Source organism: Plectropomus leopardus, chromosome 6 (assembly GCF_026936395.1).
Source record: "Plectropomus leopardus strain MGB_pleo_1.0 chromosome 6, ASM2693639v1, whole genome shotgun sequence".
NCBI lineage: Eukaryota > Metazoa > Chordata > Actinopteri > Perciformes > Serranidae > Plectropomus > Plectropomus leopardus.
This window is the reverse complement of record NC_142181.1, coordinates 34,883,387-34,900,817: the sequence shown is the minus strand read 5'-3', so window position 1 is coordinate 34,900,817 and position 17,431 is coordinate 34,883,387. Positions and strand designations below refer to the sequence as shown.

The window sequence follows — 17,431 nt, the reverse complement described above, 5'->3', positions numbered from 1 at the left end:
GTGTGTGTGTGTGTGTATAGAGGCTGATACGCAGGCTGAACAAAGCTGCAGTGATAGAGGAGGAGAAAGAGGGAGGATGGGGGAGGATGAGGAGAGTTTGAAGCTCTCAGCTTATCTCACCACAGAGTGCTGCACCTGCTGCGGTTGCCAGGTTGCGGGGAGGTTTACAGGCAGGGCAGAGTTGCCATGTTGGAGTGATTTTAAGCAGAGGAGGTGAGTGGATTTGGAAGGAGCACAGTGGAAAGAATCCTGTTGCCATGTCAGGCTCTTCAGAGTTGAAGTGGTTCAGTTTGATGCAGGGCACAGGTTGCCAGGTTGGAGTGAGTTTTAAGCTGGTGGAGGGGAGGCCTGCAGAGGCAGATGTCAGGATATTTAGCAGGTACAGAGGTTAATGCAGAACAGGGACGGCTGCCACATTGGTCTCATTTTTTTAAGGTGGACAGGGTAATTTTGGAGACATGGAGGCTCAGTTGATGTGTGTCTCATTTGTAGCACACTGTGCTCTGACAAGGTTGCCAGTTTGGAGGGATGTTAATCCAGTGAAAAGGTTATGTTGAGAGGATTACATGCTGGTAAAAACAGGTGGGGGTGTTTTGCAGAGGTAGGTGTTAGTTGCCAGGTTAGAGTAATTTTAAACTGCTGTTGCCAGTGTTTGGAGCCTGTGATGGCTGGGTTGCCAGGTTTGAAGATAGTTTTCAAGGGGCATTTTAAGGGGAAGTTTTCTCACAATGGATGGAAGGTTTTGGTGAGTTGGAGGCTCAGTTTTGCTTCCACAACTTTAACCGCTTAAAACCTCTTGAGCTGTGTTTAGACACCTCCCACAAGCTATTTAATCCATTGAAACCTCAGCAGTTTGGTCTGCATAAACATAGGGGGAAAAAGCAACGACCAACTTGACAAGAAATGTCTCACAAATTGCAAGAAAATAGTAAAAAGTGACAAAGAAAATTACCTCAAAATTTTGCTTCCAAAAAGGTGGGGGTGGGATGGGGGTTAGAAATTTATCAGTTATGGGGAAAATGTACAGAAAAATATTTTAAATCATCATAATTACATATTTAAAATTATGTCACCGGAAAAAATACATGTATGCATTTTTTTAAATTGTCTGCAATTTTTTTTCTTCTTGTTTTCTGACTTTTGACTAATGATGATTGAAATAAATACATAACAATTAGAAAGAAAATGTCCAGAAACCATATTCATAGTGATAGTATTTATGTTTAAAAATTATTACAGAAAAAAACAAACCTTTTTTTTTCAATTATGAGTCCTTGTTTTGGGGAATGTCTTGGTTTTTTTTTAAATTCTTTTTTTGTTGTTGCATACTTTCAGGTAATTTCCTTGTAACTTTTTACTAATTTCTTGCCATTTCTTGGGCCATATGTTGTTAAATTGCTCACTGCCTTCTCTCAAAGTGTTACGAGCATGATGGGAAAGGACTTGGTTGCCAGTTTGGAGAGATTGCCTTTATTATTTCATATTTCGAAGCATGAAAGGTGTCAGAGGTTGGAGAAGTGATGAAAGGTTGACCAGAATGACGGTATGTGAAAAGAGACAAACAGGACATCCAGCGTTTTGAGGACATACTTACTTTTAGTCAGTGCAAAGGACACAATGTACTTTTTTTTCTGCTTCAGCGCACCACTTACAGGGGGTTGCTCTGTGTACAGTCCTGGTCACATGACTTCTCTCTTCCTCCAGAGACTTATTATAATGAGCTCCACTTCCTCATGTCTTGTGGAAATACAGTAAGCTGAGACGTGCCCGCAGTGTATTTTTGAAACGTTGGCTCCTCCAGGCTTTGCTCAGAGAGCGCCTCGTTGGCTCAGAAGAGGCCCACCAGGGAGGAAAACCAGGTCACCTTTGTGTAGTGTTGTATATTTGTCAAGGGTTTTCTCCACTGAGGAAATAAATCCTTGCGAAAGACTGATGACGGAGGCAAGATGGATGTATGACCTGGTCATATCAGAAAAGATTTGCCTGTGTCTACCTGTAAATGCAAGTTAGTTGATGTCCATGCAGCAGAGATATGTCAAGATTTAAAAAAAATAACAATTTATATTAGTTTTTTTTTTTTCAAAAACATGGGAAGAAAGTGATGAGCAACTGAACAAAAATAAACCAAGAATCTGCAATAATTAAGTAAAAAAGTTACAAGAAAATAACCTAAAAAAAAATCACGGAAAAGATATAAAAAAGGAAAATTGGTAGGAAAAAAAACCAAGCAATACAAGAAATTCACTTGAAATTAGCAAAAAAGAAAAAAGAAAGAAAAAACAGAAAAAAACGGAATTACCTGAACAGTGCTAAAATAAAACAAACATAAATAAATAAATACATTTTATATCCTAATTTTAAATGTGTATTGATAATAATCACAAATATTGCTTTCTTGGTATAGTTTTCAAGTTATTTGATAATTTTTTAATGATTCTCTCTCTTTTTTAAACATAATTTTTTTGGTCATTTTTGTCTCTTTTACTAATTTTTTGCAGTTTGCGGATTAAGTTGCCTTTTTCCCATGTTTTTGAAATTAATCAAATCAATTTGCTGACGTTTCAAAGGTTTAAATGCTTGTGAAAGGCATCAAAAGGCAACACAAGATAATTTATATTTTCTCTTACATAATATAAATATGTAATATTATATTAATATTATATATATTAAAAAATATCACTTTTTTTAAAAATATCAAATAATCTCCCCTAGAGAATTTTCAGGATATTTCCTTGTCATCTTTTACACCAAGCTGCTCATTATGTTGTTCCCTTTGTTTTAAAAAAATAAATAAAAACAATTCTCCTCAGGATTTATAGGTGTAAATACTTGCAAAAGATATCTGAACACAGCACGGGAAAAATGATGTTGATCAAGATGACAAAGGGTTAAACTCAAAGGAAGTAATATGTGATTTTGATATTTGATTTCAGATGGTATACCAAGACAGAAAATACAGAAAGAGGGGAAATGAGTAAAAATTAGTCTTGTTACCGCTAATGCCGTTATCCAGGCTGTCATTTTTCTGTCTGTCAGAGTCAGATTAGACAGTAATGTAAAAAATGTATCCATCCCTCATTTCCTTTAGTGTTTCAGTCTGTCATTTATCACATTCTGTCTCCTTGTTTTTTGTGTCTTTTACACTTCTGCCTGTGAAAGTTTAGCAACTCGTACCTCCACCTCAGGATCTGAACTTATATAAGGGCAGTACACTTATTTGGTCAGGACCAGTGTGGAGAAGTTCTCTGCGTGTCGGACTGAATTGATGTGGTTTTATAGGACAAAAGGGCCTCTGGGATAATGTCAAATCGGGGGGACGCAGGGATGACGCAGAACTATACTGTTCAGACCGATCTCATTCCGAACACATCAAATTCTGCCACATGGTCAGTGATTTTGGCGTCAAACGATGGTGCCTTAAGCCACCTTTCCTGGTGGTACGATATGCCAGTGAATGGCGTCAGTTTATAACACTACCGGATGGCAATTTTCACGCCAATATAATATGTTGACAGGCGGCGTCAATTTATAATGTGGCCAGACAGAACCTGTAGTGGCAGTATGATACGCCACTGGACAGCATTGGTTTGACGCACTGCTGGTAACAGCATAATGTATGGAGCTGGATGTCCCTATGGGGCAGGCAAGTGGGGAGATGGATGGGATCAACAAAACCCAGACTTTCACCCAGAAGCCCAATTATTTTTTGGGGCATTTTGCATTTTTACTGAAGCTGCCAACATCATATACACACAGTTCCCTACACATTTTTTTTATAAACTTCAGTGAAAATTTAAATTAAAAATTAATGAATAAAAATAGCTCCCTGAGGTTTTACAAAGTAAAACTTTCTCCCATTCTGACACTTTCTTTGCATGAATTGCACACTGCCGTCCCTGCTGTTGGCTGAGTGTAATAAACATTTTTTTCATTAATTAATTTCATTGGGGATTGTCAAAATAAAGCACTGTTACAGATAATCGGCAAATTGCCAAATATCGGCCCTGATGATTGGCCAGGCCCCTAGTTGTAAGTTTATTTTGAAAAAGACTGATTGCATCTAACAAGCTTAAAGTATTCATTTCCTGCCAAAACTGAAGTGTATTTCGAAATGAAATGATGGATAGGTGCAAACGTACACGCCATCCCGCAATGTCAACAACAGATGCAGAAAGATTCCTTGCGTAGAAATGAAAGTCTTATAATCAAGCGACGATGTTTGATGAGTTGAAGTTAGAAACATTTCGCATAAAAATTCCATCTGACATGGGGATGTCTTTGTATTAATTTGTGCCACCTAGGGTAAACCTGTACCTGTTGGTGTCTGGTGGCATGTCTCCACTGTTTAAATTGTGGCACTTTATGGGAAAAAAACAACCAAAAACTAAATTGTTATCCATGTAAACATGTCAGCCTTGATGGCACATAAAGCCTGTTTAGCTCACAGAGGTAACCGAGAGGTCGGTGTCTGTGTTTCTCTTCAATCAGAAGAGATTTTTAACACAGTTCCGAGTTGCCAGGGTTGATCATCGTAACTTGCGTCCCTGAAAATATTTCCAGCCACCAGAGAAAGCAGATATATTAGAGACATGTGAGTGTTATTTGGCTCGAGACATCAGGAGAGCAGGAAAGACTTATGTTGGCAGACTGGAGGAGGGCTGCCAGCCCGCTGCGTAAAGTTCTACACTTTGGGTATTGATGACAGCGCTGAAATGAGGTCATTTGATGCACGATGGCAGAGGTGAGGTTTTGTTAACACTGTGTGGATTTGCCAGGTTGGAGAAACAGATGGAGCAATCAGGTGGACGGATGGGAAAATGAAGCAGGTTATTTGATTTTCAAGCGGGGAGAGAGAGTTACGGTTGCCAGGTTGAAGTGAGTTTTGCAGGTTGAAGTAAGAACTGCTCTCTGTGTTGCCACTTCAAACGCTATCAGGTGCGGAGGGAGGTGATTTACTTCATCATACTGATGAGGGACGTTATTCACACAGTGCAGAGTTGCCAGGTTGGATAGTTGTAAGTTTGACCTCAGTATGACACTTGAGCGAAAAAAAAGGGGGGGGGGGTGACTTGGAGCGGTACAAGTCATTTATTTCCAGGGCAGAGCAGAGTTGCCAGGTTAGATCAGTTAGCACTGAAACACAAACAGACAAGAGAGAGAGACACAAACAAACAGAGGGGGGAGGAGTGTCAGTGTTGTCACTTCAGGTTCTGTTAAATTCAGAGGAGGGTTTTGGGTGCAGATTTGAGGTATCAACACTGTTTGAAGTTGCCAGGTTGGATCAGTGTTAGAGGCTTAGAAATGGGATAGTCGAGAGGTTTGAAAATCACTACATGATCCGCCTTTGCTTCTTTTATCACAAATCGTTGCCAGGTTGGACTGAAAATGTCTTTACTTGAAGACTTCTAAAGCTAACCAGGTTCCATCAGCAGAAGTTTATACTAGAAAGAGACTGGAGGTTGTTTTCTTAACTTTAATTAATGTCAATATACAAAATATGCTTTAAGATATTTTAAATATGCTTTCAACTTTTTCGGTTACATATTCACCAGTGCCAACTGATCTAGATTCCAGAGGCCTGTATATTGACATAAATGTTAAAAAATATCTGATAACTTTTTTTTTTTTGTCCGCTGTGCGGTCAGTGCCGTTCACACCGTAGACTGTAAAGAGGGATGACACAGTCCCACTTCCCCACGCTATGTTTAAGTCAAGCTAAAATATCCCGGATACGGCTGCTGCCATCTTGCGCTGATGAAGTAATTCGCAGCCGAAGTCTGCGCTGTATCGATATCCGCTGTGGGGGAGTTTGTGCCAAAACACCCTTCCGACCAGTCGCGAGCAGCTCCATTGAATGCGAGTGCATGGATTAGCTGTCACAGCTAACAATCATGGAGGAAAATCCCCTTTTTGTAGAAAAAAAGCTCCTCATGTTGATTTTATTCATTATAAATCCCATTTAACATTTTGGGCATTAAGAAATTCCTGTTTCTGCAGCACTAAGTTCTTATGACCTTAGGTTTCACTACTTGCCAGAGTGTGAAGCAGCCACTAAAAGTGAACTTAATGATCAGAGTCCTCCGGCCTGAGTGACGGTTCACTGAGAGAAGAGCTACAAAGCGGGAATGAAAGTCAGCAGCAGCAGAATCAATTTCTCTTCATTGTAAAATCTTTGTTTGAGCCAAACGCTGTGTCCTCAGGACCTCTCAAACTGAACACTTTGGAGCAGAATAGACTGCTGCTTCACACCAACACACTTCCCATCTTGCATATTTGGTAATGTGTGGCTTCCTACCAACATGAGAACACTGGACGACAGCCAGAAGCAGCTTTCACCAGGAGGTGTTAATGGTTAAACTTCTGACTTTTGCCAGTGGGCAAATCTTGCTGCTATATCTCATTTAAAGAAGGACCAACCACTGAAAACAAGCAAAAACATTACATTTCAACATGGTGAGCATCCTAATTGGCAGAAAAAAATGTTGGCATTCTACATTTCTGCAAACATTTGCACACTTTTATGGTGCAGATATGTTTAAACTTTACATTTCAGCAGCTCTGTGGTTAACAAGGGGTTAAGCCTGGACACAAAACCACTTGGTTATGGTCAGGAAAGTCAAGAGTTTCATCAGCTACAGCTAAAAATACAAAATAATGGGAAAAAAATCAATTATGTGATTTTTCACCATATCAGTGTTTGGTTGTTCAACTTCTTGATTAATCAAAATGTTTTTTGTAGTAAAGGAAAGAATACTGTGGACATAAAAACAATACACAGATAGTTAACCTTTTGAAACGTAGAGCGACAGCACTTTTCTTGTGCTGCTTTCGGATGCCAGATTCAAACCTCTGAACCCGAAGCAAACTGGTGCGATTTCTTTCAAAACCATGGGAACAATGTGACTAGCAACTTTACAAGAACTGGACCAAAAATGAGCAAGAATAAAGTAAAAAGTTGCAAGAAAATTACCTGTAAAAAAAGCACAAAAAAAAAAGTAAAAAAAAACAATAAACAATAAAATTACCTTAACCCTTTGAAACCTGAATAACTTGGCTTGATTTCAATGGCAATGAGCATTTTGACAAGAACTGTTCCACTAATTGCAAGAAATTAATTGATTTAGAAAATTATTTTGAAAAGCTAGAAAAAAAATAATCTAGGGGAAAACAGAAAAAAAGCTAGGGAAAAACTATATTTATAATGATCATAATTACATTAAAATTCTGTCACAGAGTTATGGTAATTTTAAAAACATTTTTTCCCAGGTCATTTCCTCGTACATCTTTCTTTTTGTTTTATTTATTTATTTATTTTAACTTATTTTCATGTAATGTTCTTGTACGTTTTTCTATTTTCTTTTCTTTTCTTTATTTTTTGTTTACTTTCAGGTAGTGTTCTTGTATGTGTTATTAAACTATTTTCTTTTATTTAATTAACTCTTTTACATTGCCTTATTTTCAGGCAATGTACTTATATGCCTTCTAATTTGTTCAAAATTTTTGGGTCATTCTGTCATTGCTCATTGCTTTCTTATGTTTTTATATGGAAATTAAACCAATTTGCTTCAAAGAAGATCAAAGATTTTTTTTTTTTTGTCTGATATGTCTAAAGATATTTGTCCATGAAGAAAGTCCTTGTGAGTTGAGATATAGTATATGGAGCAAAATTTATCACCAAATTAGACATTTGTTTCACTCCAATCAGTGTCAAACTGCCACAGCTAAGAAAGAAAGCAGCAAACTGTATTTGAATTGACAAGACGGCTGATCCGCCCTCGAGCAGTGCACTGCTGGAGGTGCTGGTGACACCTGGCAGCCTCGTCAGGTACATTTCCCTGCTGACTGCACACAATTTGCAGGTAGAAAGAAAGTTGACCTTGCGTGATGGTCGTCAAGCCTCTACATGACTGTTACCTCTGACGGCGAAGCTCTGAGGAGCAAACAGAGCCAAGCTGCTCACCTTCGGGACTAACGAAAACAATCAGAGACAGATGGTGTGAAGTCCCTCTCACTCGCCGTGACAATTTCGTCTGAACCGTCTCTCTTCATCCGTTCCCCCTCTGTCTCTTAGTTACATCTCTCCTGTCTTTCGTCTCATCGCTAAACACTGCTGCTTTTCTCGTTCATTTAGAAAGTTTCCAACCTTTCTTTGTCCCCACTGAGAGACTCAACATTCAGTCTCCCACAGAGACGCACGGCAGATGAGTTTGGCCCACTTTCTAAACTGTGATGCCACAGTTATAAAAAGATCCATTGAGACTGAAGTGGGAAAGACTAAATAGGTGACTGCAGGAGATTGTCTGGGTTTCTAAGCACATTTTCTAGTTGGGAACTGTCAGCAAAAAAAAAGTGCTGGCAGTCGTCCTCCTGCTGCCCCGACTCAAATCAGCCCAGCTTGGCAACTCTTCACTGGGCTCCACACTCTGCCTCGTCCACTGTCCTTTTTCTACTCGTCCCCTAGGCACTCTGTGGCCATTAAAGGAAAAAACCCGCTGTAGACATTCCTATAAAAACAGTAATAAGTTTGGTAATTTGCATACCTGAGACTGTGTGGTTGTTTGGGTTATCTCTGTTTCCTGTGCGATCCTGCCAGAAGCAGCAAACACACTGTCACATCCAGATATCTCCTGCAGCTGCAACTGAATGGAAATGCAAGAAAAAAGTTTGAGCTATCTAAAAGTTCAGCAGGAAGTGTCAGAGTTTGATTCTGATGTTCAGCACTCAGGCAGAACAGGAAGAACCCAATTGGAGAGGAGGTACAGAAACCCCAAATATGACAGGAAAAATCACCGGCTGTCCTTCTTGTCTTCTGGGGATTGTTTGAAATCATTGCGGGAAATTAGATATTTTTTAACCCGGTTGCCAGGAGAAAATGTTGGCATCTAACATTTCTTCAAATGAGAAAAAGCTTACATTTACACATGTTTCATAGATATCCTATTAATGTTTCTTAAGTGATGTAGGATACAAGATGACATCATTGGGAGGGGATGCTGGATGGCATTTCACTCAGGAGAGATGCCTGCATAGCTGCAAACAACTGTAACAAGACCACTAACAAAACCAGTTGTGATTTAACTAGTCATTAAGTGGGTTTCCATTACAGATTTGTGCCAAACGTAAGTTATATTTTCAAAATGTCAATAAAACACAATTGCGAGATGACTACGTTTCCATCAGGTGATGTTATGCGTGAGACTATGTTACTTCTTTTGTAGTGGAAACATTTCACGAAGCATGGCGATGGATGTTCAAAACATCAGCAGGTTTATTTCTGTTGCAGCCACCACACTAGGCGTCATTATTTCCAATCAAAGGTGACGTATAGGCGTGTTATGTAAGCGATAATGAAAAGGCGAGCCTCTTATACGTGGGAGCGGATGAGGGGCCCCATCATTTAACCTCTAGTTCATGACATGTCATAAACATAAATGAATCCCAAACCAAAACATATCCCTTTTGTTTACCTTCAGCAATATATATTAACCTCTCTGAAGCTTACTGCTGAGCTAACCTTGCACAGAGCAACAGACAGTACTCCTCTGTTCCCAGTGTGTGGACAGGCAGAGCAGGTGTCACAGTCTTTAAATGTGGACATACGTTTATGTGTTGGTACAGCTGTCTCACTGCTGTTCTGCCAGGCCTGTTTATCAAAGGACACTCTCTGACGTTTCTCTGCGGATCAGTCTTTCAGTACAACATCACTTGTCTGTAGCCGGAGCGTAATAGCTACAGTCTGACGCTGATTGATTAACAGGCGACTGTTATGCTGCTGTCTCAACTTCAGCCTCACTTCCTCTCTATAGTCTGAGCTCTGTCACTCTGTCATTGGTAAGACACGAGGACAAATGGTGCCTCCTTTTAACCATGATGCTTTCTGTCTTTCTGTCCGTCTTTTATCTCAGTCTGTCCTCTCATCTCATCCCAGTGATGGAGGATTCTAGCTGATTGAGGGAACATGTCACTTTACAAGCCAAGTTGCCATTTGGCTGCTCCGCGTTCCTCTCCAGGCATCTGTCCACTCGTCCCCCCTCCCCTCCCCTTCTCTCCGCTCAACCTTTTCCCTCCTCTTCACCACTTATCCTTTTCTCCTGGTCTCTCTGTGCAGGGAATCTTGGCAGAGTTTGACGGACAGCTGGTTGAGCAAATGACACACTTTGAGGGCATCTAACGCACGTCTGCAGGGTCCTCCAGTCAAACCTACGTGGGTGTGCGCACCACGAGTACGTGCACGTGGACCCGGATGAGCGCCAGCAGCGTTTCGGGCCCTGTGAGAAGAGGAAGGCCCCCCTCCCTGTTAAAAGGTAGGCTGCTTTTCAGTACCACACTTTTAATGCGATGTTGCCAGTGGCTTTGGTTGTAAGATTAACTTTTAATTTAGTTAGATATTTATTTTGTCTCCGAAAAGTAATTTAGCCATCAAAATCTTAAGGTTTGGTTCAAAAAGAGTATCCTGCTTTGACTGGCTGCACTTGTTGGTGACAGATTTGGTTTGTTTGGTGGCTGCCATGCCATGCGTGTATGTGTGTGTCTGTGTCAAAACCAATCCATATACAGGGGTTACACGGTGGTTTATACACCCACTAACTGCAGTAACTGTGCATGAGAAAGATGGAATTAAGGTAGTCTTGGTGTAATTTAGTGTGTTGTGGAGAAATCAGTTTTGATTAATACAGATTTCAACAGGTTGACACCCATTAACCGGTATCTGACTGTGTTATTATTGAGGAAAAAATGCAAAATTACGTGAATTCACAATGTGCCAGGGCCTGACATGAACATAAACTCTGTGTTGGCATGAGGAACACCTCATGTTGTCTGATCAGACAGGTGGTTTGTAAATGTAAAGTGTCTTATAGAACTAGGGATGGGCATCCAAACCCGGTTCTATTGAGGGCCCAGTTCTGCTTTTTTGAAAACCTGAAAATCAATAACGCTTGAACATATTGATACCGCTATAAAGTCTCGTGGGTCCTGTAACTTTACCATACATCTTGAGTCGAGTCATGTCAATTAAATCCAATCACCAGTCCGCATACTGTACATCCATTGTACATCAAATTAAACCTAAAGGGAGTTACCTTGTCTGTCTTTGGGTTTAAAAAAAACCCAAAACCTCCAACTCCTTCAGCTACTGCTGATATATTGAATATAATATTGAAATCTGAGTTGAAAGCAGCAAGCTAAGAGCTGGTTAACTAAATAAACGAGGATGCATAAGGTTTCATTGTGATTGATGTGAAAAAGAAAATTTAGTTTTTGGGCGAGAAACTTGAATAATGCGGTTGTCTGGGTGAAAAAAATTATTTTCCCAGCAATATAAAATGGATACTAGAGATGGAACAGCAACCTGTTTAACATCCTATCACGAGCTCTAATCATCTTAAAATACAGAATTACAACCAAAAAAAAAACGACATTTGAAGGAGCGGCGGGTAGGATTTAGGAGTGGCGGGCCGCCACTCCTAAATGAGTGTAGAGGAAACACTGAGTGAAGCTTTTCTAGTTGAACTGCGTACGATTCAGTCTCACCACCAAGCATTCAACAGGACTGATGAGAAAAATTGGACATACTAACTCTGTGGACAGTGTTTTACGCGGACATAAACGTTAAATGTCTCTGTAGCTTAGCCCAGAAGCAAATGCTAACCAGTGTGCCACTCCATTGCGGGCTTTCGTGTGATCATATCCCTTTAAGGAACCTCGTAATCTAGCTTTGAACTGGTTTTGTTTTTGTTTTTTTGTTGTTTTTTGGAGACTTTGTAAAACGAATCCATAGTGATAAATCCAACACTGAATGTCTCCAGTGATTATTGTTCCATTTGATCTGTGTTGAAAACAGTTTTTGTTGATGTTAGCCATCTTATTTAGCTGTCCATGATGCCTTTGTCAAACCAATCAGACGCATTGTTTCTGACTGTCTGTCTGTGGCTTTTGGAGAGTGACCAGCAAACTGGCTAAGATGTGGCAGATTGTGTTAGTCCACTCACAAAGGTTGCATCATGGCAGCAGGTCTCTCCCAAGTGGTTAGAGTATGTGTGTATGCACATTGCCCTATAGGCTGACATGTGTAACTGGTTGAAAATATCTCCAGTGTGCAGCATTTGTTGGGTGTCTCGTCTTCGTAAAGTTTTCATGGTCTTCATGTGTGTCTGCAGCTTCCAATATTTGGAATCAGCAACGCATTGCAATGAAGCATTATTGCTTTGTTAAAATAATTAAATATTTTTTTGGTAGTATCTGTACTTCCCTTGAGTTTTTTATATTTCTGTCAACTTTTCACTTTTAGTCGAGAGAGGGTAGTTTTATGCAGATCACGTAGGCACAAGGCTGTTAAAAAAACAGCGTATATGAGGAAAAATAACAGCTGCACACTTACTCCATGCCACACAAGTTTATTCAAGAAAACATTTCGATCCTGCTTGGGTCTTCATCAGGTCAAAACAAAAAAGAATAACTTTTGATACTTAGTACAGTAAATATCAGATACTTAAAGTTAGTTTTCCCATATGTTGGTGTGCATCAGATGTGAAAATTATACATTGTTTCATTTTTCAGCTAGTATGGCTCACTTTCACACACCTTTGTTTTTACTCTGGTCCAAAGGCTGCACCATTGCTGGATAAAAATAGATAGATTTCGCCTTTGAGTTGGATTCACTAGTCTCACTAGTTCTTTACTAGTAATTTGAGTCTGTTGCAGAAGACAAATTCCCTTCCAGGAATTCATACAGAAGTACTCACCTTATTGGTTGTTGTGGGGTTTGATGCACAGGTATGCTTTGGTCAAATGTGCTCTCTCCACCTGACTGGAACATTTACAATGGATTACTGTTACATGTCCATTGTTCCTTCTTTGTTTTTGTTTTTTTTTATTAACGAGTTTTCAGCCGGTTTTAATGATTTCTCCTGCAGTACTCTGGTCATCTCTTGTGTAAATCATTTTTCTCCTCTATCTCCGTCCAGTAGAGACTCGTTCTAACTGTGAAATGAACAGACCGACATACAGCAGATCTTAAGTTGTAAAGTCATGCAGTTTTAACTGTATCACATATTCCGTCAGGTCTCAGTTTGTTTAGATAAATTGCCCTTTTTACTGTTGCATTTTCCCTCAACAGATCTATGAACTATCGTTGCATTGTGGAACATATTTACCCACAAGATAATATAAAAATCAATGAAACACTGCAGACACTCCGGCTGTGTTCCTTACCACGATGTCAAACATCATTAACTCCCGTTGGCCTTGGCTGCTGGTTAAAAAAAAAAAAAAGAAAAATAATGAATCGCCCCAAAAACAAACATTATCCCCAGTTTGACACGGCTGCTTTATTGCAAGATAAACTATGCCTTTTGAATCAGTTTAAATAACTGCACCCTTGGTTTATTCTGTGCTGACGTAAAAAGCAGTAAACAAGATTTAAAAGCCACATTAAAAAGTTAACACCCAGAAATCTCCAAAAGGATTTGATGAGCTTCGGCGGCCATGGGGTGACCTCACTGATGGCTTTTACGCAAACTCATAATAGAAGAAGACAACATTTGCAACAACTCGCAATTAGAGTGTTTGTGTGTGTGTGTGTGTGTGTGTGTGTGTGTGTGTGTGTGTGTGTGTGTGTGTGTGTGAGACAGTGAATTGAGCTAATGCGGCCTTAATGGCCACATTAGTTTCTTGCTCCGACTGAATTGTTTGAAGCAACTCAGACTAGAAAATAGGTCCATTAGGTAGCTATAGATCTCATTACACACACACACACTAAAATGAGAATCTGAGACACGACAAACCTGCATGCACATACACACTTTATTCTCTCCTTCATTTTCTCATAAAAAAGTCCTCCCTCCAGAAACACACACTCAATTATGATCTTGCAATTTACCTTTATTTTGTTAATTTACACACTTTTTCCTTACACACGCACACACACGCAGACACACACACACTCAAAGAGAGTCATATCTTTCCTTGCTGCCACTCTGTGTCTCATTGAAGACTTTTCTATCAGAACTAATTTGTGCGGCTGCTGCATTCACTGCGGCGGTGACAGGAGTTTCCTAATGAGACAGTGTGCTGGCAGTAATGGCAGGTGTGAGCCTTGAATCCGAATTACAGTAATGAGATGAACAGGCCTAATGGTCACAAGCAGAATAATAACAAGTACAGACGCAGGACGAGAGTAACAATAATGAGAGCGAAGGCTGGGACACGAGTCAGACGGAGAACAAAAGCTGACTGCTGCTCCTGTGTGGGGTCCGCTCTAATGAATGAACAGAAGAGGAGAGAGTTTACACACCGCTTGGTGATGAATATTCAACTCTGGTTGCTGAAATCTAATTTTTTTTCAAGTTTTTGAAGTTAAAGTTTCTTAAACAAAGTACAAAATAAGTGCAGCCTGAATACTGAATAGGTTTCCTGTTGTTTTTGTTGTTGAGTTCTGCAGCGTGATGAGAAAATGGGCTTATAAATAGTCATCATTAGCAGTGAAGCTGCCATGTGTGGGCCTCCTCTTGCAGAGCTATTGGGCAGAAGCTTTGCCCTCAGTTTTCATGAGACCAGTTTTTCTTGACCTGTATACACTTATTACCTTTTAACAAATATGTGTAACAACTTAATCATGTTTCTTGTGCAGGTGGCTAAAGAGCTGGGAAGGTTTCAGGTCTGAACTTGTTTTTAACAATGTGCAGAGATTAGTTATCCATTCTCTAAATGTTCACATATTTAAATTAATCACTCCTACAACAAAATGAGAATGATAATAATAATAATAATAATAATGATAATAATTATATTCTCATAAAGACATTTTCAAAAGCAGTGTTACATAGTGCTTTACAAGGCAGCGAAATAAAACGGACAAATTGTAAAATCAGCAGATAAAACCTTACAAATTAAAAACTGAAGAAATAATGCAGCAAAAATATCAAAAACATTTTTATTTGTAATTAAGACATGATGACAATTGTGAGTTTAACAAGAAGAATTCCAGGTTCAACCACGATTCCAGAAAAGTTGGGATGCGGTGAAAATTGTAACTAAAAACAGAATGCAGTTATTTGCAAATCCTATTCGACCTTTATTTAATTGAATACGGTATAAAGACAAGATATTTAATGTTTAAACTGATAAACTCAATTGTTTTTCTGAAAATATACACTCATTCTGAATGTGATGCCTGCAACACAATCCAAAAAAAGTCGGCACAGGAGCATGTTAACCATTGAGTTACATCACCTTTTCTTTAACAACACTTGAAAACGCAGGACAGTAATTGTTAAAGTTTTAAAAGTGAAATTCTTTCCCATTCTTGCTTGATATAGAACTTCAATGTCAAACCCACGAACCATTTCCTGAATCAGTCACGTAGTATGGCCGGCTCCAGAGGCTTTTAACGTCACCACATACTTCATCGATACAAGCCTCGATACACGCTTCAAAAGGACCATCACTAGTAAAAGGGCTTGAACAGAAGCCAACGTGAGAACAAGAAAACAACTTAAATTGCAAACATTGCATCTTAGAAAAGGTTGCTGCTTTTTTAGTCCATGGTTGGTAAAGTTATTCAGTGTGCTGTAACACAGACATGAGAGGAGAGAAAGGACCTTTAGTTTCTGGGGCTGTACAAGTTTCTCTGGATAGGAGTTATCTGCCAAATACCATAAATATACCTGTAGATGTAAACATAATGCTACTGCTGTTGAAAACACTTTTGCAAATAGAGCAGGTTGGTGTGTGTTGCGCCCTGTGCACCTCAAGGTCAACAGACATATTACCACCTGACAGCAGTGGTGGACTCAGCCAGGGACCGAGGACACGGCCAGCTGCTGGCAGGCCGCTCAGCTTCGCTGGGTCCCTCTCTGCGTCTTTATATCTTTATTGATCCGGATAGAGCAGCGGAGCAGACAGGCCTATTAAGGGACATGGTGTTGGCCACAGTGTTCCTTCTGTGGTCATTCAGCAGCAGAGGTGCAGCACAGCAGCAGAACCACCTCTGCGGTGAAGTAATGGGAGCAAGAGGACTTAACATTTAGTTTCAAAGCTGCCGAGGCCCAGAGTGCACTCTGCCTGCATTCCTGACTCGAACCAACCATACAGGAGACACACATAAGAGACTGAAAAACTAAAGAAATTGTTCCAAACTAGAGCCCGACCGATTTGAGATTTTTGAGACCGATACTGATTTTGTTGTGGGAAAATTTACTGATTGCCTTACATGGCGACCTGAATTTTTGAGCTGGAATGAAAATAGATCATTTCTATGTGGATTGTGTACTGATTTTGCACCAATATGACTACGCAAAAGTAGTCAGAAGGCTACTTTCTTAAACAAACAACTTTTATTTAACAATTCACTTATTTAACATTACAGACAAACAAAAATAGAATGAATAAAAAAATAAATTAAACATCAGCACTGAATGTGTTCAGCATTAGTCTTCGTCCATTCAAATAAAGAATATAAAAATAAAATACACATCAGTACTGAAGGGTCTTTGCTGACCATTTAAATAAAGAATAAATACAATCAAATAAATTGCTAAATAAACATCAGTACTGTTAAGTATTAGTCAGTTGCTGACGATTTCTAAACCACCTAAACATCATTTTCTGCATTATATGGTCTGTAAAAAAAGTTTTCTTATAGCCGCATATCAGAAAAAATATACGCCAATGCCGATATGCTCAGATATGTCTAAGAAAGGCTCATATTGGCCAGTAATATCAGTTGACCGATATATTGGTCGGGCTCTACTCCAAACATTATAAACGGATGTTTCATGCTCCAAGAACCTAATTCTGGGCTTGTGATTTATGACAGGACTTTGACCTGCTTACAGTAAATCATGAATGCATGCTTGTATCACCAATTACATGCATGGTAGCCAATATTCAATCATATATGTGATATCATAGCCTGCCTTTCAGCTAGCTTTGAAACTCTGCTCAGCTCAGTCTAAATGAAGAACACTTTTCCTGCTCTTCATATTGGTGGTCACAACTTCACTTTGTTCCTCATCGGAGCAGTGGCAGTTCAGCTAATTACTATTACTCATTGGAAGATGTGTAAACTCCAATCATAGTTTTCGATTGAATACATATAAGTAAATCATTGTAGCTTGTTGCTGCCACCTTCTTAACTCTTCTTGACTACGGTGACATTGTTGGTGTGAATGCCTCTGCCAGCTCTCCACAGATGTTGGACGCTGTCTATCATGGAGCAATAAGCTTCATAACTGGCTGTAAACCCCTCACTCACCATATCACTTTGTACTCTCTGGTCAACTGGTCGTCATTGTCCATACATAGACTTTTGCATCGGTAACACTTAATTTACAGATCCATCCTTGGACTGCTGCCAGCATATTTATCCTCCTACATGTCATGCAATCAGTGCAGTCGTAGCCTTTGAGAACGCACTGAGCTTGGCAAAAAG

At 39.6% G+C, this 17,431-nt stretch overlaps 1 protein-coding gene across 5 annotated transcripts in view; it reads left to right on the top strand.

The window, feature by feature from the left end:
* LOC121942853 (leucine-rich repeat and fibronectin type III domain-containing protein 1-like protein) overlaps nucleotides 1-17,431 on the top strand; it is a 527,737-nt gene that overhangs the window by 270,384 nt on the left and 239,922 nt on the right. For all 5 annotated transcript variants that reach the window (XM_088079341.1, XM_088079340.1, XM_088079343.1 and 2 more), the window contains one exon: nucleotides 10,109-10,304. The gene's annotated coding sequence lies outside the window, so the exon portion shown is untranslated. The remainder of the gene's footprint in view (nucleotides 1-10,108; nucleotides 10,305-17,431) is intronic.